General features: G+C 41.3%; 1 pseudogene; it reads left to right on the top strand.

Moving 5' to 3' along the window:
* The first annotated feature begins 12,516 nt into the window (after positions 1–12,516).
* Positions 12,517–13,584, top strand: LOC150012914 (glutamine synthetase pseudogene; annotated as a pseudogene).
* The last annotated feature ends 8,827 nt before the right edge of the window (positions 13,585–22,411 follow it).

Here is a 22,411-nt window from a genome sequence, read left to right as displayed (position 1 = left end):
TATATACAAAATTGTTTCAGGATTATGAGACTAATATAACTATAATTAGCAAAACTAGTAAGTAAAGTTTAAGATCTCCTTGGTCCCTAGACTATATCCCCCACCAGGAATGTACAGTCAGAATTCTATACTCAAAAGTTTCTTGAAATTAATTTTTATCTGATTATATTTCAATTTGATATATATTGTTAGGTTAATTTGTTTATGTTTACAGTTGTCCCTTGGTTTCAGAATCTGCCTCAGATAACAAACTCCACAGATGTTCAAGTCACTTATATAAAATGAAATGGAGTAGTATTTGCATGTAAACTGTGTATATCCTTCCATATACAGCCATATCTCATTTTATTAAGCTACACAGATACTGTTTGTTTGTTTGTTTTTTACAAACTAAAGGTTTGTAGCAACCCTGTTTTCAGAACTCTATTGGTGCTATTTTTTCCAAAAGCATCTGCTCACTTTGTTTGTGTCTCTGTCACATTTTGATAATTCTCACAACATTTTTCAAAATTTAAAAAAAAAAATTTTTAAGTATATTTTATTGACTATGTTGTTACAATAGTCCCAATTTTTTCTCCCTTTGCTCCTCTCTGCCCAGTACCCTACTTCCCTCCAGCAATCACCCCCCCACCCCGTAGTTAATGTCCATGAGTCGTGCATATAAGTTCTTTGGCTTCACTCTTTCCTATATTATTCTTAACTTTCCCTCGTCTATTTTGTACCAACAGATTATGCTTCTTAATCCCTGCACCATATCCCCATTTCTCCCCCTCCCCCCTCCCAGCTGATAACCCTTCAAATGATCCCCATACCTATGATTCTGTTCCTATTCTGGTTTGCTTAGCTGGATTTTGTTTTTATTTTTTAGATTCAGTTTTTGATAGTTGTGAGTTTGTTGTTATTTTAGTGTTCATAATTTTGATCTTCTTTTCCTTAAGTAAGTCCCTTTGACGTTTTATATAATAATGGCTTATTGATGAACTCCTTTAGCTTCACTTTGTCTGAGAAGCACTTCATCTGCCCTTCTATTCCAAATGATAGCCTTGCTGGATAGAGTAACCCTGGTTGCAGGTTGCCTTTCATCACATTGAATACTTCTTGCCAGTCCCTTCCTGCCTGCAAAGTGTCCTCTGAGAAATCAGCTGATAGTCCTACAGGCACCCCACTGTAGGCAACTCTCCACCTCTCTCTTGCTGCCCTCAGGACTCTGTCTTTATCTTTCACCTTTGGCATCTCAGTCATGATGCATCCTGGTGTAGTCCCCTCTGGATCCAGCTCACCCAGAACCCTCCGTGCTTCCTGGACCTGTATGTCCATCTCCTTTGCAAAATTTGGGAAGTTTTCCTCATTTTTTTTTCAATTCTTGCTTCCTCATTCTGCACTGGTTGACTGTTTTTTTCTTCCTCATGTTCCAAATCATTGATTTGAACCCCGGTTTCCTTCCCTTCACCATTGGTTTTTGTGTGGATTTTCCTTTGTCTCACTTAGCATAGCCTTCACTTCTTCTCTTATGCGTATGCCATACTCAAGCATATCTGTCAAGCCTGTGAGCATCTTTATCACCAGTGTTTTGAATTCTGCGTCTGTTAGGTTGTCTATCTCCTTGTCACTTAGTTCTCTCACTGGAAACTTGATCTGTTTCCCCTTCTGGGCCATACTTCTCTGTCTCCTTATTCTGACAGGCTCCTGTGTGTGTTTGCCTCAATGTCCCAGGTAGAGCTGTTGCTCCTGTTACGTTATAAGCGGTGGAGCCTTAGGGATTCGTCAGTACAGGGCGACCTGTTTCACCACGTTGTAGTGCTGTATATGGGGGAGGGGTCTGAGAGGGAACAATGCCGCCAGCCCAGTACTTGTCCCCTTTCCAGGCACCTCTCCCACTTCCGCATTGGACTGGTGTCCCTCCAGCTGATACCCTGGCCATCATTCCCAGAGTGGGTGGGTCTGCGGATGTTCTAGGACTGTGGGGGCCCTTTAAACAAGTGAACTCTGCTGAGACCGGCAGTTTCTGCCTCTACCCCAACCCCACACTGGTCTGCATAGTCAGAAGCCTGATTTTCTCTAGTGCCGGGACCATGAGCTGCGAGGTCCAGTGAGGAGCTGGGAATGCTCCCCAGGTGTCCCTCTTGACTTTTGAAAACGTGTGACTGCGCTTTCCACCAGCCTGCTGCTGCCACTGCCACTGCCACTGCCACCACCACACTGCATCCTCTCTGCCCTGGCTCTGCCCCTCCTACCTGTCTGGATGAGTATTTCTTCTTTATATCTTTGTTTACTGGACTTCCATGCAGTTTGACTTTCTGAAACTTATGGTTGTTTCTAGTTTTGAGGTAATTGTATTCCTTCTTAGCTGTGGAGGGAGATGCAGCGTGTCTGTCTATGCCTCCATCTTGGCCGGAAGTCTCTCAAAATTTTTAATATTATATTTGTTATGGTGATCTGTGATCAGTGATCTTTGATGTTACTATTGTAATTATTCTGGGATGTCACATAAGATCGCAAAGTTTTTAATTTTTAATTTTTATTTATTGATTTTTACAGAGAGGAAGGGGGGAGAGAGAAACATTGATTTGTTGTCCCACTTAATTTATGCATTCATTGGTTGATTCTATTTTTTAAAGATTTTATTTATTTATTTTTAGAGTGAGGGAAAGGGAGGGAGAAAGAGAGGAAGAGAAACATTGATGTGCAAGAGAAACATCGATCAGTTGCCTCTCGCACACCACCAACCAGGGACCTGGCTCACAACCCAGGCATGTGCCCTGACTAGGAATTGAACCAGCAACCTTTTGGGTTGCAGGACAAAGCCCAACTGACTGAGCTACACCAGTCAGGGCCATTGGTTGATTCTTGTATGTGCCCTGAACAGGGACCGAACCTGCAACCTTGGTGTATGGGGATGATGCTCTAACCAACTGTGCTACCCAGCCAGGGAATAAGATGGCAATGATAATTGGTAAATGTTGTGTATGTTGTAACTGCTCCACTGACCAACCTTCCTTCATCTTTCTCCCTCTACTTTTGCCTCCCTATTCCTGAGACACAACAATATTGAAATCAGGCCAGTTAATAACCCTACAATGGTCTCTAAGTGTTCAAGTGAAAGGAAGAGTTGCACGTCTCTCACTATAAATCAAAAGCTCTAGAAGTTATCAAATTTAGTAAGAAAGGGATGCCCAAAGCTGAGACAGGCTGACAGCTAGGCCTCTTGTGCCAGGTGGTCAAGCTATGATGGCAAAGGAAAAGTTTTTTAGGAAATTTAAGGTGCTACTCTAGCCCTGGCCAGGTAGTTCAGTTGGTTACAGTGTTGTCCCAACACGCTAAGGTTGCGGGTTTGATCCCTGATTGGGGCACACACAGGAGTCAGTGGATGACTGCACAGGTGAGTGGTGTAACAGGTTGATGTTTCTCTGTTTCTCTCTTTCTCTTCCCCCTCCCCTCTCTAAAAAAAAAAAAAAAAAATTATTAAGTGCTACTCGAGTGAACATACAAATGATAAGAAAGTGAAACAGCTTTATTGCTGATAAGGAAATATTTAGTGGTCTGGATAGAAGATCAAATCAGCCACAACATTCCCTTAAGCCAAAGCCTTATCCAGAGCAAGGCCCAGCTCTCTTCAATTCTCTGAAGCCTGAGAGAGGAGAGGAAGCTGCAGAAGGGATGTGTGAAGCTAGCAGAGGCTGGTCTGTGAAGTTTAAAGTAAGTTGTTTCTGTAACATAAAAGTGCAAGGTGAAGCAGCAGGTGCTGATGTAGATGCCACAGCTAGTTGTGCAGAAGGTGTAGCTAAGGTCATTAATGAATGTGGCTACACTATACAACAGCTTTTCAATGTAGATGGGACAGCCTTATATTCAAGAAGATGCCATCTAGGACTTTCATGGCTAGAGAGAAGTCAGGGCCTGACCTTAAAGCTTCAAATGACAGGCTGAGTCTCTTGTTAGGGGCTGATGCAGCTGGTGACTTTAAGTTGAAGCCAATGTTTATTTTCATTCTGATAATCCTAAAGCCCTTAAGAATTATGCTAAATCTGCTCTGCTTGTGCTCTATAAATAGAACAGAGCTTTGATAACAGCACATCTTTTTACAACATGGTTTATGGGATATTTTAAGCCCACTGTTGAGACTTACTGATCAGAAAAAATTTTTTTTCAAAATATTACTGCTCATTGACAATGCAGTTGGTCACCCAAGAGCTCTGATGGAGATGTACAGTGAAATTAACGTTGTTTTCATGCCTGCTAAAGCTACATCCATTCTGCAGCCCATGGATGGAGGAGTAATTTAAACTTTCAAGTCTTGTTATTTAAGAAATGCATTTTGTGAGGCTATAGCTGTCACAGGTAGTGTGAGTCCTCTGATGGATCTGGGCAAAGTAAACTGAAAACCTGGAAAGGATTTGCCATTCTAGATGCCATTAAGAACATCTGTGATTGATGGGAAGAGGTCAAAATTCCAACATTAACAGGGATTTAGAAGAAGTTGATTCCAACCGTCATGGGTGACTTTGAGGGGCTCAAGACTTCAGTGGAGGAAGTAACTGCAGATGAGGTGGAAACAGCCAGAGAAGTAGAATAGAAGTGGAGCCTGCAGAGGTGGCTGAGTTGCTGCAGTCTCACGATAAAACTTCAACAGTGAAGAGTTACTTCTTATAAAGGAGGAAGGAAAGTGATTACTTCAGATGGATCTACTCCTGGTGAAGATGCTGTGAAGACTGTTGAAATGACAACAGAAGATTTAGAATATTACATAAACTTAGTTGATAAAAGAAGCTGCAGGGTTTGAGAGGACTGACTCCAATTTTGAAAGAAGTTCTACTGTGGGTAAAATGCTATTTATCAAACAGCACCACATGCTACAGAGAAGTCATTTGTGAAAGGAACAGTCAATGTGGCAAACTTAATTATTGTCTTATTTTAAGAAATTGCCACAGCCACCCCAACCTTCAGCAACCATCACCCTGATCAGTCAGCAGCCATTAACATCAAGGCAAAGAACTGTAGCTGGTGTGGCTCAGTGGATTGAGCACCAGCCTGTGAACCAAAGTGTCGCTGGTTCAATTCCCAGTCAGGGCATATGCCTGGGTTGCAGACCAGGTCCCCAGCTGGGGGCACATGAGATACAACCACACGTTGATATTTCTCTCCCTCTCTTTCTCCCTCCCCTCCCTTCTGTCTAAAAATAAATAAATAAAATCTTTTTTTAAAAAAAAAGACCTTATAAAACAGTGCAGGGTTCCTTTGAAAAACAAAAACAAAAAACATCAAGGCAAAGCTGTCCACCAGCAAAGAGATTATGACTCACTGAAGGCTCAGATGATGGCTGGCATTTTTTAGCAAGAAAATATTTTTAAATTAAGGTACACACCTTGTTTTTCTAAACATAACACTATTGCACACTCAATTAGACTATGGATGATATAGTAGAAATATAACTTATGTACACTGGTAAACCAAAAAATTCATATTACTCACTTTATTGTGATTTTCCCTTTATTGTGGTGGTATGGAACCAAAACCACAATATCCCCAATATATGCTTGTACTTTAAATCATCTCTAGATTTCCTATAAGACCTAATACAAAGTAAATGCTATGTCAACAGTTTTTTTTTTTTTTAAATTTACTTTTAGAGAAAGCAGAAAAGAGGGAGACAGAGAGGGAGAGAAACATCCATGTATGGTTGCATCTTGCACACCTCCACCAGGGAACTGGCCCACAACCCAAGCATATCCCCTGACCAGGAATCGAACCAGCAACTTCTTGGTTCACAGGTCGGCACTCAATCCACTGAGCCACACCAGCCAGGGCATGTCAATAGTTTTTATACTGTAGTTTTTAGGGAATGACAAGAAAAGAAGTCTGTATATATTCAGTACAGATGCAACAACCATCATAGGCCTAACTAACATAGCACAAGTCAACGACAATATATTTTTCCAAGTATTTATGATCTTCATTTAGTTGAATTCATGGATACAGAACTCAAAGATACAGTGGTCTGACTATATGTTAAATTTTGTAGTTTTTAACTCTTTCAACTTATTTTAAAAATATTTATAACATTTACAAAGAAGTGAAAACTGTATAAAAGGAATACTAAAAGTAGTAAGACATGCCTTGCTCAGTCCCCCACCCCCACCCCACAAGCCAGCTACAACTTGGCATCCACCTAGGGACAAAAGTGCCTTTGTGGAACTTTGGGATCCATGTAGATTGTGAAACCCCTGTGCAGTCCAAGATGGAGGAGAGCCATTTGACAAGGCAGCCCCACACCCAGGCAGCTGACTCACTGACCATGGTTGAGGCTACAGACCCAGAAATAGCTTCATATTCCTGAGGACTTAGCTACAGCCTTATTTGGCTTTGGTTCTTCTCTAGCATCATATGCTCAGGGGTCCAGGAGCAGTCATGTCCACCTGTGCATTAGGTAATAGGTGTACAGACATCAGACCTAGCTGTGGACTCTGAAGTGGCCCATGAATTAGCTTCAGCCACTCAGCTGTGACCAGGTGCTTCTGGAAGAAATCCTGCTAAACTTGGTCTAATTGTAGATTTTGAAGTAGTCCTTTAACTGGGCTCCAGCCTGTCTTAGGTGCAGTCTGTGAATAGTCCTGCTGGAACAAGGACCCAGCAGGAAACACTCCTGTCTGTACCCCAGAAGCCCTGAAAGGGCCCACACTTGATGCAGGCTCCTCTAGCCATGGTCGTGGAACAGGCTGGGCTGCCCAGGAATTTGGGAGGAGACACACCAATCCATGCCTCCAGAGCCAGATCTGCAGACTCAGTGTTAGCTGTAAAACCTGACATAGGCCTGGGCCTTGGTTTCAGCCCTTCTTAGCCACAATCCAGATCTAGTCGTACCTACTCAGGGATCCATGCAATTACTAGGTCCTCCCAGGGACCTAGGGGGAACTAACTACATCCACGCACCTGGTAATACGCTTGCTGTCTGGGGTGCTGTGAAACCTAAAGTAAACCCTTGTTCTAGCACGACCCTACTGAACAAGGTGCTGGAGGCAGGGACCAGACAGGATCCACGCTGCCCAAGCCCCACAACCATGAACCCCACTGTAGACCCAGCCACAGCCTCATTACTGGCTGCAAAGTAACAAGACTGTAATTCTAGGGGTAATCCCATCAGCCTGGGAACTAACAGGACCTGAAGAAATATCTGCACCCTCTTGTTCACTGCAGCATTATTCATAATAGCCAAGACATGGAAGTAACCTAAGTGTCCAATCAATGCATTAATGGGTAAAGAAAATGTGTCTACACAAAGTGGAATATTATTCAACCATGAAAAGAAGGAAATTTACAACACGGATGGTATTATGCTAAGTGAAATAAGTCAGAGGGACAAAGGCAAATACTGTATGATCTCACTTATATGTGGAGTCATAAAAAAAAGCCGAACTCATAGAAACAGATTAGAATAGTGGTTGCCAGGAACCGGGAGTAGGGGAAGCAGGGAGATATTTTGGACACATTGAGTGTGAAGTATCTATGGGATATACAAGTAGAGACGCCTAATAGGCTGCTGGGTATACAGATCTGGAGGCTATTTAACACAGTAAAAGGTGGGCTTTGAGTGGGGGCCTATAGTAATTTGCCAGGGCTCCCATAACAAAATGCCACAAACTGGTGGTTAACAGCAAAAATTTATTTTTCTCACAACTTTGGAGCTAGAAGTCTGCGAACAAGGTGTTGGCAGGCTTGGTTTCTTCTGAGGCCTCTTCTGTGTCTTCACATGGTCATTCCTCTGTATGTCTCTGTGTCCTAATCTCTTCTTATAAGGACATCAGTCATATTGGATTAAGTCCCATCCTGATAACCTTATTTTAACTGAATTACCTCTTAAAGATCCTGTCTCCAAATACAATCACATTATGAAGTACTGAGGGTTAGCACTTTATTATTGTAGGAATGGGGGTGGGTAGAATCAACAGTTCAGCCCATAACAGTGCCCAAAGGTAGTCTTAGCTACAAGGATCCTAACTAAATAGGACACATTTTTGTATTCAATAACATTAAGTTAAAGAAATCCCAGGAGCAATCAGTAAAGGTAAAATTTTCCATAATTCACTGACTTTTTAAAATGTGTCTGAGAAAAGCGATATTTAGCAAAGAGAGGTATAAATACAGAAAGTAGTAAAGGAGGAAATGTGTTTGTGCATTTTAGTAAGCTGTTTCCTATTTGGCTTAAGTCAAGGAAACAAGAAAAAAAAGATCATTTTAGACACAAAAAACTAAATTTCAAGAGCAATTTCTACTTGTAGAAAGAAACTAATTTTAAAACATGCCACCCTGTGTTTGGGAAAGGAAGTTAAAAAAAAAAATGAAGTTAAGAAAATTTGCCATTTTTTCTGTAACTGTATTCAGAAGCAAGAATTACAATGGATTTCTTACCCCATGGGTCAGGGACTAAGGGATATTTTTAAGAGTTGTGGAAAATAAGCTCTGGTATATATTTATGAAATAATTGTTGGTAGGCAGGAGGGAAAGAGGATGACAGGAAAAGTGTAAGGATAAATCTTTTTTAAAGAAAATCAGATCAAGTCACTACTTGAACGTAGTCTTTTTTTTTTTTGTCCCATGTGTTTTCATTTCTGAATAGCTGTGTGACCTTGGACAACTTACTTGCCCTCTTTGTGCCTTAGTTTCCCCATCTGAAAAATGGTGATGATACCTTCCCCCTAGAGTTCTTGTCATGGATAAGTGAACTAAGATGTGAAAAAAGTTAAATGGTTCTTGGGGTACAGTCGACTTCCAATGACTGTTAGCTATTCTCATCCCTGCCAGCACATCAACATTCCTCATTACCCATGTCCCTCTAACTTTGCTCATGTCATTCTCACTGCTGTCTGCTCTAAGTTGTGCTGCTCTGGAGAGTCTTTACATAGTATTCCAACCCAAGCTGACCTTGGTCCAAGCAGGAAATGGTAGCCTCAACTTGGAGCTGAAATATTCTGGATTGATTCAGATGGTGGACAGCCATGGGGAGGATCTTCAAAAACGTCATTCAACAAACATGTGCTGAGGACCTACTCTAAGGCAGTCACCAGGCCAGGGGCAAGAGATGAAAAGGGAGGATTCGGATGGTCCTTGCACTCAGGGAACTTTTTACTTCAACAGAGAAAGAAACATATAACAAACAAATAGAGATATAATGGAGGTAATTAAAAGGTTCAGTAATAAACCAAAAGGCAGGAAAAAACCTAAAGGTCTGGATCATCCCCATTAGCCTAGAAACATGTTGGAATACCTCCTATCTTAAGAAATCCAATTTTGACCCTCCAACCTTCTCTTTGCAGTGCTACCACTTCTTCGGAAATCACCACCCTCTTCCTTATTGCAAAGCTGTAATAATGGCACTATTGATTGAATTTTGTTCTTTCCTAAAATTCATGTGTTGAAATCCTAACCCTCAATGGGAGGGTGGGCCTTTGGGAGGTGATTAGGTCATAAGGTGAACTCTCATGAATGGTTATCAGGCCCTTATGAAAGAGGCCCCCAAAGTTCCCATGCCCTTTCACCATGTAAAGCCATAGTGAGAAGACAGCTGTGTATGAGGAAGTGGACTCTTACCAGACTCTGAATCTGTTTGAACCTTGATCATGGACTTCATCACCACCAAAACTATAAGAAATAAATTGATGTTGTTTATAAGCTTCCTAGTCTATGGCATTTTTATAGAGTCCAAAGAGACTTAAGATAAATTGCTACACTTACTATTTCTACTTTCTCACCACACGTTTTCTCTTCTAAAAATATGCTTAAAAGTTAAAAAAATTATGAAAAGTTAGACAGCTTTCTCCCCTACCTTCCAGTTTCCCCTCTCAGTCTGCTCAATTATTTAGAATTATTTGTTTCTTTGTTTGTACCTTCATAGTTTTTTTGGTTGCCACAAATAAATTCTAACACATGATATGTATGTATATATATCATGCTGCCCCTTGTCCTTGTATTTTCCCCTTAACAATACATCATGGGGAACTTTTTCTTTTAATACAAGAAGAGCCTCCTCATTGCCTTTTATTGTCTCCTTCTAATGGACATTTGTTTCCAGTTATTTGATGTCACAAAGAAAGCTGCAATTACATGAGTAAGCTTGCATGAAAGTCATTTCTCATGTCTGGAAGTAAAAATGTAGGATAATTACTAGAAGTAGGAATGCCTGGTTTAAGTGTATATACATTAGTAATTTTGATCGATAGATACTGCTAAATTGCTCTCCATAGGGGGTTGCTCCAATTTACACTCCCACTAGCAATATCTGAGAGTACCTCCTTTCCTAAGGTCTTGCGAAATGTTATCAAACTTTGGGATTTTTCAGTCTGATAGATGAAATAAATGTTATATTTATAGCTCTCGTACTATGAGTTAAGCATGTTTTTATATATTTTTCTGTTTTACCATTTTTTGTTGAGTTGTTAACACTTTCTACATAAAGGAAATTAGTCCTGCATAAAAGTTGCACACTTTTTTGCCAGTGTGTGTCATTTTCTTTCCCCTCCCTCCCTCCCTCCCTCCCTTCTTTCCTTCCCTAAACATCTTAATATAATTCATGTACTATAAAATTTATCCACTTGAAGTGTACAATTCAATTTAAAAAAAAAAATCAAGTTGTGCAACAATCACCACAATCTAATGTAAAAACATTTTCATCATCCCTCATACTCATGAGAAGTCATTCCCCATCCCTAGTCCCCCAAATTGCTGCACCACCCTAGCCCTAGGCAACCACAAATTTACTTTTGTCTCTATAGAGTGGCCTAATCTGCATATTTCATATAAATGGAATGACACAATATGTGACTTTGGTAACTTGCTTCTTTCACTTTGTTCCCACTTAAATTATACTTTAAAAAAGGCAATTAATAATAGTCATCTTGCTCTCTTGTTTTTCCTCCTACCTCACAATCTGTGCCTTCTTAACTTCCTTGCTGTTTCTTCCTCCTCTTCTCTCTAGACATGGAAGTTCCCAGGACTCAGTCCTTGCTTTTCTTTTTTCTTTTTACCTGCACTCCCTCTCAGCTACTCATCTGGTCCCTTGGTATTGGGCAAACCACTAGCTTGCTATAAACATCTGCTCTTCTGCTCCCATAGAATTCTGCTACCAGGAATATGGAATAGGTATCCTTTCCTATTCCTCTTGCTAAGTACAACTAAAAACACTGGACATATATAAAACAAGTATCTGAAATATGGACAGAGAAGGCAGGCTGGTTAAAGACCTCAGGACCTGAGTAATGCCATGGTGGTGAGATCCCTGGGTTTTCTTTTCACCTCACACATTCCAGACTTGGAATTGAAGAAGCCAGCAGCTTAAAGTGCCAACAAGCATAGTTCAAAAAATCCTCAACAATAACCTCCTCTCTCATGGAGGACCAGGGAAGAGACTAGCAAGACAGGAATTTAAGATAATAACGTTTTACTCTAGCTAAGCACCACAGGAAAACAAATAGGCAAAAAATACAACCCAACTACACACGCAAAGGTTGACTGACCTATACTTCCACCCTTATGAGGTGGTGGTAAGGATGTTTCCCAATAATCCTTCTAGGTGGTATCAGACAAAGCCAAGTAGGGAGTTGTAGTTTCATCCCAGCGCCAGTAATGAGAATCCCCCCACCTCCTCTGTTGTCAGCGGAGACTACATGGAGAGCCTGGACTTTCACTCCCACCATCAATAAAAAGGAGTTCCCTCACAGGTGTCAACTTGGCAATCTGGACATCTATCTCCACCTGGCAGAAATAAGGCAGTATCTCCCCACTCCCTTACCAAGGCAGTATCAGAGAAAGCCAGCTAAAATAGAAGGTTTAAAGAAGATCCAGAGTTGCATAACATAATACTAAAATGTCAAGGTTCCAATAGAAAATCATTCATCATCTCAAGCTGAATGAGAAAAAGGAAATAGATGCAAACATGGAGGCAGCAGAGCGGTTAACATTATCTGGCAGTGACTTTAAAACAACCACGATAAGCCCTGGTTGCTGTGGCTCAATGGATAGAGCGTTGGCCTGCAAGCCAAGTGTCGCTGGTTCGATTCCCAGTCAGGGCACATGATTAGGTTGCACGTCAGATCCCCAGTTGGGGGCGCGAGTGAGAGGCAACCACACAGTGATGTTTCTCTCCCTCTCTTTCTCCTTTCCCCTCTCTCTAAAAAATAAATAAACAAAAAAATCAACAAACAAATAAATAAATAAATAATTTAAAAAAAAAATAAAACAACCACGATAAAAAGGCTTCAGTTAGCTAATATTGTGCTTAAAATAAAGACTTAGCAAAAAAAAAAAAAAAAAAAAAAGGAAAGAAAAAGAAAGAAAGAAAAAATAAAGTCTCAGCAAAGTAATGCAAGCTATAAAGAAAATCTAAGGCAGAGCTGAGGACAGGAGAACTGAAGTCTGAGCAGCATTCTCAGCTTTCTCTCACATCCTCTTGGCACCTTGCTATCACCACCTGCCTGCACTGCCCCCTGCTCACACACCACCCCCCTCAACCCCCCTCCAAAAACATCTTCCACCATGGCCACCTCAGCAAGTTCCCACTTTAACAAGGCATCAAGCAGGCATACATGGCCCTGTCTTAGGGTAATAAAGTCCAAGCTATGTAGATCTGGATTGACGGTGGGAGCAAAGGACTGCGTTGCAAGACCCAGACCCTGGACAGTGAGCCCAAGTGTATAGAAGAGCTGCCCGAGTGGGATTTTGATGCTCTAGTACTTTACAGTCTGCGGGCTCTGTACCTTTTTCCTGCTGCCATGTTTCAGGACCCTTTCCACAAAGACCCCAATAAGCTGGTGTTCTGTGAAGTCTTAAACTACAGCCAAAAACTTGCAGGGACCAATTTAATGCACACCTATAAACGGATAAAGGGCATTTTGAGCAATCAGCACCCCCGGTTGGAATGGAGCAGGGATATACTCTCATGGGCACAGATGGGCTCCCTTTTGGTTGGCCTTCCAATGGCTCCCCTGGGCCTCAAGGTCCATACTACTGTGCCATGGGAGCGGACAAAGCCTATGTAGGGACATTGTGAAGGCTCTCCACTGGCCTGCTTGTACGCTGGCATCAAGATCTCTGGGACAAATGCCGAGGTCATGCCCATCCGGTGGGAATTCCAGATAGGACCCTATAAAGGAATCGGCAAGGGAGGTCACCTCTGGGTGGCCCGGTTCCTCTTGCACCGAGTGTGTGAAGACTTTGGAGTGATGGCAACCTTTGATCCCAAGCGAGTTCCTGGGAACTGGAACGGTGTGGGCTGCCACACCAACTGCAGCAGCAAGGCCATACGAGAGGAGAAGGGTCTCAAGTGCACTGAGGAGTCCACCAGTACCACGTCCGAGCCTACATCCTAAGTGGAGCTGGGATAATGCCCGGTGCCTAACTGGATTCAATGAAACCTCCAACATCCATGACTTTTCCGCCTGCGCGACGAAGCGCAGCGCTAGTATCCGCACTCCCCCGGCTGTCGGCCAGGAGAAGGGTTACTTCTGCCAACTGTGACTCAGACCAGTGACAGAAGTCCTCATCCGCATGTGTCTTCTCAATGAAACTGGAGATGAGCCCTTCCAGTATAAAAACTGAGTGGCCTAGACTCGCAGCCATCGAACCCCTTTTTAATTAATTCATCATTCTGCTCCCACTGTACCCCCCTCAATTGTCATAATAGCCATAACTCAAAGGGTGGAACATCAAGTCCTTTTTTTTCCCCTCGTGCCCAGTTAATATCTCTTGCGTTCTTTGGCCAGGTTCTTAATGTCTTCACACACAGACTCCCTTACCCCCATCACTGAAGAGTTCTAGTGCGTTAGTGGGTAGGGGGCAGGGAAACATAACCAGTGCTTCACTTAATCAGATATTTGTCCACCAGGCGTAGCTATCTGGACAGTGAGCATAGTATTTGTGAAGGAAGGGGAAGGACCTTTTTCTTCTTCGAGATAGCTGAAGTGGGGGGTGGGGGTGCTGGGCTTATTCTCTGGTTAGGTTAGCTATTTCCTCTTGTTTGGAAGTTCCATTTCTTAAAAGGTTATATAACCTTTTCCAATGAAAGTGAGAATTAGGAGAGAGGGGAGTGTGAGAGTCAGGCAGGAAGATGCCTCTTACCAGTGGCCTGGGGCTAAACGCGCTCACTTGAAGACAAGTTCAGTGGAAAGGGATGAGAGGAATGGGATGGATAGCCCTACCTTAGAAGAAAAAGCTCTCATTCCTTGGTCCTCCATTTATAACACAAATCAGAGTAATATTTTTATATTTAAATTTAAAAGCAAAAACAGAAAATATATATGGGTATACAGATATCTGTGCTTTTTTTTTTTTTTTTTTTTTTTTAAAGGAGAAAAACCATTCTGGCCACCAGGAGCCAAATTTGAGGCAAGTAGTCTGGTTAGAAATAAGGCTCCTTTTGAGTAGAGGGTGAAGATGGAGATGCTTAAAAAGTTGGCTGTTAGGGGCTGTTAAACCCTCACTACCATTTAAGGGTTTCTCTGTGCCCTGCCCACCTTTCTGGAGGGGGTGGACACCAGGAAGAAGCATGTTATAGCAGCAGCCCCCTGGCTCTGGTTTAAAGACATATGTATGCACAGGGGCTTAGAAATAAGAGTTGACTGGTCAACTTGAGCATGCATGTTACTGACAACAGGGTGTTGGGTTCTTTTCTGGGTGACTGGCATGTCACCAAAGCAGACCTTTTGATATATTAAAAAAATTTTAAAAACAAAACAGAGGTTTAGATTTTAATCATATTTGTAAGGATTTGAAGACTTAGTTTTACAGAATTGCTTGTTTGCTTCTACTGTCTCCTTCCCATTTCTTCTGTTAGAGGAGAGGGGGCCAGGACTGGGGTTAAACACTTGTAATTTTGTATCCTGGTGTCTGTTCTGAGTGATATATTCCTTTTATTTATTAAGATTATAAGGATTTTTTTAAATATAATAAAAAATACCCCCCAAAGAAAAACTAAATAAAAATTTTAGAACTTAATATATAATACAATAACAATATAACAACAACAACAACAAAGCTTAGTGAATGAACTCAAAAGCAGAATGGAGGGGATAGATGAAAGAATAACTGAACTGGAAGATGGACCAATAGAAGTTACCTAATCTGAACAATGGAGAAAATAGATTTTTAAAAATGAACAGAGTCTAATGGAAGTGGGAACTAAAGGAGAAAAGACCTAGTATTCATGTTATTCATGTCATTGGAGTCCTGGAAGGAGAGAAGAAAGCAAGCAAGCCTGAAAAAGTACTTGAAGAGGCTCTGGTCAGGTAGCTCAGTTGGTTCGAGCATTGTCCTGATGCCAAGGTTGTGGGTTTGGTCTGCATCAGAGCACATATAAGAAACAACCAATGAATCCATAAATAAATGGAAGAACAAATCAATGTTTCTCTCTCCCTCCTCTCTCTAAAAGAAAAGTACTTGAATAAATAATAGCTGAAAATGTCCCAAAATTTTTAATCTTCACTCAAGGACACTTTTTCATTGTTTTCAGAGAGAGAGGAAAGGAGAGAGAGAAACAATGATGCAGGAGAGAAACATTGATTAGTTGCCTCCTGTATGCGCCCAGTCTGAGGACTGAACCTGCAACCTAGGTATGTGCCCTGACTGGGAATCAAACCCACAACCTTTCCATTACAGGATGATGTTCCAACCAACTGAGCCACACTTGCCAGGAAAACATCCCATATTTGGCAAGAGACATAAACATACAGATTCAATAAGCTGAGCAAACTCTAAATGAAATGAACCCAAAGAAATTCACATCAAGATGCAATATAATTAAATCCATGAAAACTAAAGACAAAACAATCTTAAAAGCAGCCAGAGAAAAACATTTACTTATGAGAGAAAATTTGAATGACAGTGTATTTCTTATCAGAAATCATGGAGGCTAGAAAAAAGTGGCATACTATTTTTTCAAGTGTTGAAAGAAAAAAGAAACCTGTCAACTCAGAATCCTATATCCAGGTAAAACATCCTTCATGGATGAGGGGAAAAGCAACACATTCTCAGATGAAAGAAAATTAAAATAATTCATTGCCAGGAGACCTAACTCTAAAAGAATGGCTAAACGATGTTTTCTAAACATAAAGTGATAAAAGAATGAAGCAAGGAACACGAGGAAGAAATACACTGCAAGCAAAAATATGGGTAAATACAATAGACGTTCCTTATCCTTTTGAGTATTCTAAATAATGTTTGATGATTCAAACAATTATAACACTGATGTGGTCCTAAATACATGTAGAGAAAATATTTAATACAATTATAAATGAGAGAGAGCAAAAGGATAAAAAATGAGGTAAGTTTTCTATACTTCACCTGAATAGGTAAAATGATGACGTTTTTGTAAATTGTGATAAGTTACATATACAAAATGTTACATTCAAAAACACTAGAGAAATCCAAGTGGAATTCTAGAAAATGTTCAAATAACCCACAAGAAGACGGGAAAGAAATCAAAAACAAAAAGAGAGGACAAACACAAAAAATAAAAGGGCATAATTAAGTCCTAACATATCAATAATTATATTAAATGCTGTTGTTTCAGTTACATACTTACACATACTATATGATGATATTTTATTTAAAATATTTCTTATTGTGCACTGTGGTGAAAAACTTCTTTCAACTCACTGCCCTAAGGAATCACTAAGGGCCAAGCTTTCTTGGTCACTCTGATTACAGAAATGAAGTTCAGGTTCTGATACCCTTAGGAAAAGAAAGGTCTTGTCTAGCTAGAGACTGAGGGATGTCTCTTCCAGGCCTGACAAGCTCAGGTAGCAATTCTGGCAACAACTGGCTCTGGGGCTTTTGCACTTTCTTTCATGGGTGGAAGTTGAGAGTGGGATTTAATTTGGTCATCATCCAGTAGGACATCAAACAGACAGCAGCAGCAGCACCACAAAGAAGCTGCGGCTGAGAGACAACCTATCCCCACCCACTTTCTTGTTCCTAACTGATTGGCTGGAAAAGTGGCCATTATGAAAATCCATGAGTTGTTTTTTGTTATTTGGTATATGCAAAAAGATGCCCCAAATTATTTTCTAAAATTGTCACTACAAAACCTGTCAAAGGTTTCTTCAAAATAGTCAACCTAAAATATATTAGTAACAGTTTCATGGTCCTGTTCATTCATTTGGGGGACTGTCAAATATTTTTTAAATTAAATTTCTTCTAATTTTCATACTTAAGAGGAGAGTCAAGTTTCACTTAACTTCTGTAATATTTGTTCCCCAAGCTGCATTGCTAATGAACAAGATTAAAGATCTGCGTCTCTTCTTGGTGTGCAGTCTGTAACTTTCCTCGCAATGACTGTCTCCATCTACAGAATGTACTACATTTTAGATCCTGTTTCCAACTGTTATAATGATTAGAGAATTTAATTAAAAAGGATGATCTCACTAGTCCCCCTCTTTTCCACTCCAAAGCCTCTGACTTCATACATGGACTTCTCAATTTCAGGAGACAACTTTTTCTCCCACTTTGTTCAGAATTATGAACTGCTTCAATATTCTCTCATTCTGAAAATGTCTCTTAGATGTTCGTATATACTCTCCACATCCCCTTCTTTCTTAGCAGAGTTCTGTTAGGACAGAAAATGTGACTCTACCATAAAGGTCATGGGCATCTTGGGAACATCTGCCTGTGGCTAGATGCCTGGGCCTAGCTGGAGCCAGGGACTTCTTTTTCAGCTGGACTATCTTTTGTTCTTTACAGCCCTTTTGGGGACTGCTTCAATATTCTCTTGCACTGTTGACCAGTTTTACCTGCTCCTCCATCCTTCTGGTAGAACAGGTCACCAATACTACCCAGGTTTACATATCTATTCCATCAGGCAGCCAGATGGAGCTGGAAGAGGTCAATTCTTTTTTTTTTTTTGTAGGGGTTTCTTTCTTTTTTAAAGATTTTATTTATTCTTAGAGAGAGGGGAAGGGAGAGGGAAAGAAACATCAATGTGTGGTTGCCTCTTGTGTGCTCCCACCTGGGGACCTGGCCTGCAACCCAGGCATGCAATGCGCTTTGACTGGGAATTGAACCAGTAACCCTATGGTTCGCAGGCTGGTGCTCAATCCACTAAGCCACACCAGCTAGGGCTGGAAGAGGTAAATTCTGATTCCATATTTCCAATGATGCATTTTAATTAGCCAGCTTGGGTCAAGACCCAGTCCTGGACCAATGAACTCTAGACACAGAGATGGGTCACAGTGTATTACCACAGCTCTTCCTATGGAAGCCATCTTAATGGAATTGGGGGCAAGGGATAAATGGGAGGTGGGACAGCCACCATCGAAGAATGAGCAGAAAGTCCCAGAAAAAAAGGGGGATGTTGTGACAGACAAAACACTGCGTCTACTCCATACCATTCCTCTTCTCCAGGCAAATTGTAACATCTTGAGTTTTCAATTCCACGTCTTTCTCCTTTAGGTTCTTGACCCCTTTTTTTTCTTTTATATTTTAAATCTTTCCTCTAACCAAGTGCCTTTTCCTTAGGCTCAAATTTGCTCAGGGGTCTCCTATACTAATGGTATGCCCCATAACACTTCTTCCAGCTTTTACCTGTGTACCTTTGTTGTCCACCAAATAAATCTCAATGGTCCCTTACTCACATTTTACCCTCACCTGGCCTCCTCCTTCCTTAATTCCCCCCTCTCCATTTCCCCAAGTCGTTTCTTGGTCTCTGAAAGGGTGAAGACAAGGCAGAGATTTGTAGGCCATCATGACGCAGCCCTTCCATTGGGTATGATGTCTCAGACGCACCAGGGCTGATTGACTTCCTCACAGCACATTTCAGGAACCACAGAGCCCAGCCCAGGGGGCCCCACTGGATTGTGAGGCATGGCATTGACCAGTCCCTGACCTTTCTAGCTTCCTGGTTCCAGAGAGTCTGTGGCCTCAGCACCCAGGCTGCTGATAGTCATCTTGTTTACCAAAGCCTCCCTTGGAGAAAAGGGGTTCTCATGCAGAGGCCTGAGAGGGTGCTCTCTCACACCGTTTGCTATTTGTTTCCTCAGGTGAGGATAACCTCCCTGCCAGTTCTGTGCCCTCTGGAACGAAGGGGACAGATAACAGCCACGGGTTCTACTAGAACTGCTGCTTTAAGGGTATTGGCTCCTAAAGGCTGAGCCCTCGGCACTGGCTGAGCCAATCTACCTTCTGGTGTTCTTGGCTACATGTGTGCTTGTGGAGATACCTTACTTAATGAAGCCCTTTGCTTCTTTAGTTTTGTTTTTTTTTTTTTAACTTATTATTATGGAAAATTTTAAACACAAAGTAGGAAGACTAATTTAATGTATCTATGACCCCATTTCAACAGTTATACATTCAAGGACACTGTTGCTTCAGCTACACACCCAAAACAACGCCCTCCCCTATTATGCCAAAGCAAATCTCAGAAATGTATTTTGTCTGTAAATATTTCAGTATATATCTCTAAACAACAATGCTCATTTTGGGGGTTTATTTTTGGTTTTGGTCAAGTTTATACTTTACATATAATAATATTTACCTTTTTAAGGTAAAGGTCTGAGACTTTTAAAAACTCATTTAGTGGTATAATCATCACAATCAGGATACAGAAGAGTTCTGCCACCTCAAAATTCTCTCTCTCCCACCTCCAAGTAACTGTAATGGCAAACAGCACTAGGTGTTAGATCTTGGTATTTGTGTTCGGCTAAGGAAAGAATTCAGAGCCAAGGAACTCAAATACAAGCAGAAGTTTATTTAGAATGTCACAGAGTTAGAAGTGAGCTAGCTAGGTTGCACAAGCTAAGGTATGTGCCTTGAGGGAAAACGGGGGTAAGGAAGATGAGAGAAAGAGGGAGGGAGAGAGGGAGAGCGAAAGAAAATGCTGCTCTGGGTTCATCTTAAGGACTTTTATCTGGAGGTCTCAGGGGAGAATCTCAAAAGAATATTTATCAGCTTTCCAGTGTGTCTCCTCAGGGTTGTGGTCTCTACTGACTGGTCAGTGCCAGGGTAGGGAGGTTGTTAGCCACTGCAGCTGGTCTTGACATCAGCATGGCATTGCCCTGCCTGGCCTTGCTGCTTTTCTGGGCCTGGAGCTGAAACACAACTGAGGCCTAAACATTATCTCTAGTTTGACCACAACACTGTCTCTCTGGTCAACATACCCAAAGCTTTGTTCCTCAGATTATTTGATACGGGCCAGAATCTCACTGTCCTGAGAGCTTAACGCTTAAGGGAGTGGCTGTGCAAGGGAGTCATTTAAGGATCTTTTTCCACTGCCTTGTTCCTCCTCTGAGGGAGTCTAGTATGGACCAGTGACTGCCAGGGGAGAAAGGATCAGGGGACAGTCTAAACCACATGACCAGTGAGCAATATGAAAGGTCAGGGATCTAAAACGCATTACCAGCAATAAGCTAGGGGAGGAAAGGTAACTCTGGGGGCAAGGTCCCACACTATAATACTTTCAGCCCTGGTGACCTTCTGTACCATAAAAACAGAATTATAAAGTGTCCTTTTAAAGACTCATTTTTAAAACAATCATCATACCACCATCAGCATCTCCCCCAATCAACAAAAATACCCCAATATTATCAAATATCCAGTTTTTACATTTCCACAATTGTCCCAAAAAGTATTTGTTGACACTTTGATTTAGGAGCTAAACAAAGTCTCCATACTGCAACTGGTTGTTAAGTCTCCATAAGAAATTGAGAGGTTTCCTCCCCATCTTTTTCTTTTTTTAATTTATTTTTTAACAAGGTTAATTTATTTTATTTTACTTTTATTTTTATTTGATTTATCTGCTTTTAGAGAGAGGGGAAAGGAGAAGGAGAGGAGAGAAACATCAAGATGTGGTTGCCTCCCATGTTCCCCCAACTGGGGACCTGGCATGCAACCTAGTCATGTGCCCTGACTGGGAATCGAACCAGCGACACTTGGTTTGCAGGCCGATGCTCAATCCACTGAGCCACAGTAGCCAGAGCTTTTTTTTTTTTTTTTTTTTAAGTATATTTTATTGATTATATTGTTACAGTAGTCCCATTTCTTTTTTTTCCCCTTTGCTGTCCTCTGCCCAGTACTCCCCTTCCCTCCAGCAATCCAACCCCCCTTAGTTCATGTCCATGGGTCGTGCATATTTCTTTGGTTTCACCCTTTCCTATATTATTCTTAACTTCCCCCTGTCTACTTTGTACTAACCAATTATTTTTTAGATTTAGTTGTTGATGCTTGTGAGTTTGTTGTCATTTTAATGTTCATAGTTTTGTTCTTCTTTTGCTTCAATAAGTCCCTTTAACATTTCATATAATAATGGCTTGGTGATGATGAACTCCTTTAGCTTTGCCTTGTCTGGGAAGCGCTTTATCTGCCCTTCCATTCTAAATGATAGCTTTGCTGGATAGAGTAATCTCAGTTGTAGGTCCTTGCTTTTCATCGCATTGAATACTTCTTGCCAGTCCCTTCTTGCCTGCAAAGTTTCTTTTTTTTGAAAAATGATCTAATAGTCTTATAGGCACCCCTTTGTAGGTAACTCTACTTTTCTCTTGCTGCTTTTCAGATTCTCTCTTTATCTTGACACTTTGTCATTTTAATTATGATGTGTCTTGGTGTGGTCCTCTTTGGGTCTAGCTTGTTTGGGACTCTCTGTGCTTCCTGAACTTGTATGTCTTTTTATGTCACCAAATATGGGAAGTTTCCCTTCATTATTTTTTCACATAAGCTTTCAATTTTTTGCTCTTCCTCTTCTCCTTCTGGTACCCTTATGATTTGGATGTTGGCATGTTTAAAGTTGTCCCAGAGGTTCCTAAGCCTCTCCTCATTTTTTTCAATTCTTGTTTCCTCATTCTGTACTGGTTGACTGTTTTTTTCTTCCTTATGTTTCAAATCATTGATTTGAAACCCAGGTTTCCTTCCCTTCACCATTTGTTTTGTGGGGATTTTTCTTTGTTTCATTTAGCAAAGCCTTCACTTCTTCCCTTATGCATCTGCTGTACTTAAGCATATCTGTCAAGCCTGTGAGCATCTTTATCACCAGTGTTTTGAACTCTGTATGTATTAGGTTAGCTATCTCCTCATCGCTTAGTTCTCCCACTGGAATCTTGATCTATTCCCAGTTTTGGGCAATACTTCTCTGTCTCCTCACCTTGACAGGCTCCTGTGTTTGTTTGCCTCTGTGTCTTAGGTAGAGCTGTCACACCTGTTTCATTGTAAGGGGCAGATCCTTAGGTATTCAACAGTACAGGTGACCCATTTCACCACGTTGTGGTGCTCTATGTGGGGGAGGGGTGTGAGAGGGAGCAATGCTGCTTGTTCAGCACTCGCCTCTTTTCCAGGAACTTCTTCCACTTTTGTACAGGACTGGTGCCTCTCTGGCTGTTGCCTTGGCCGTTGTTCCCAGAGTGGATGGGTCTGTGGCCATTCTAGGACTGTGGGGGCCCTTCAAACA

The sequence above is a fragment of the Furipterus horrens genome, unplaced genomic scaffold, assembly GCF_987537825.1.
Source record: "Furipterus horrens unplaced genomic scaffold, mFurHor1.1.pri manual_scaffold_4, whole genome shotgun sequence".
Taxonomy (NCBI): Eukaryota; Metazoa; Chordata; class Mammalia; order Chiroptera; family Furipteridae; genus Furipterus; species Furipterus horrens.
Note: the sequence above shows the minus strand (reverse complement) of the source record. Positions and strands in the feature narration are given on the sequence as shown.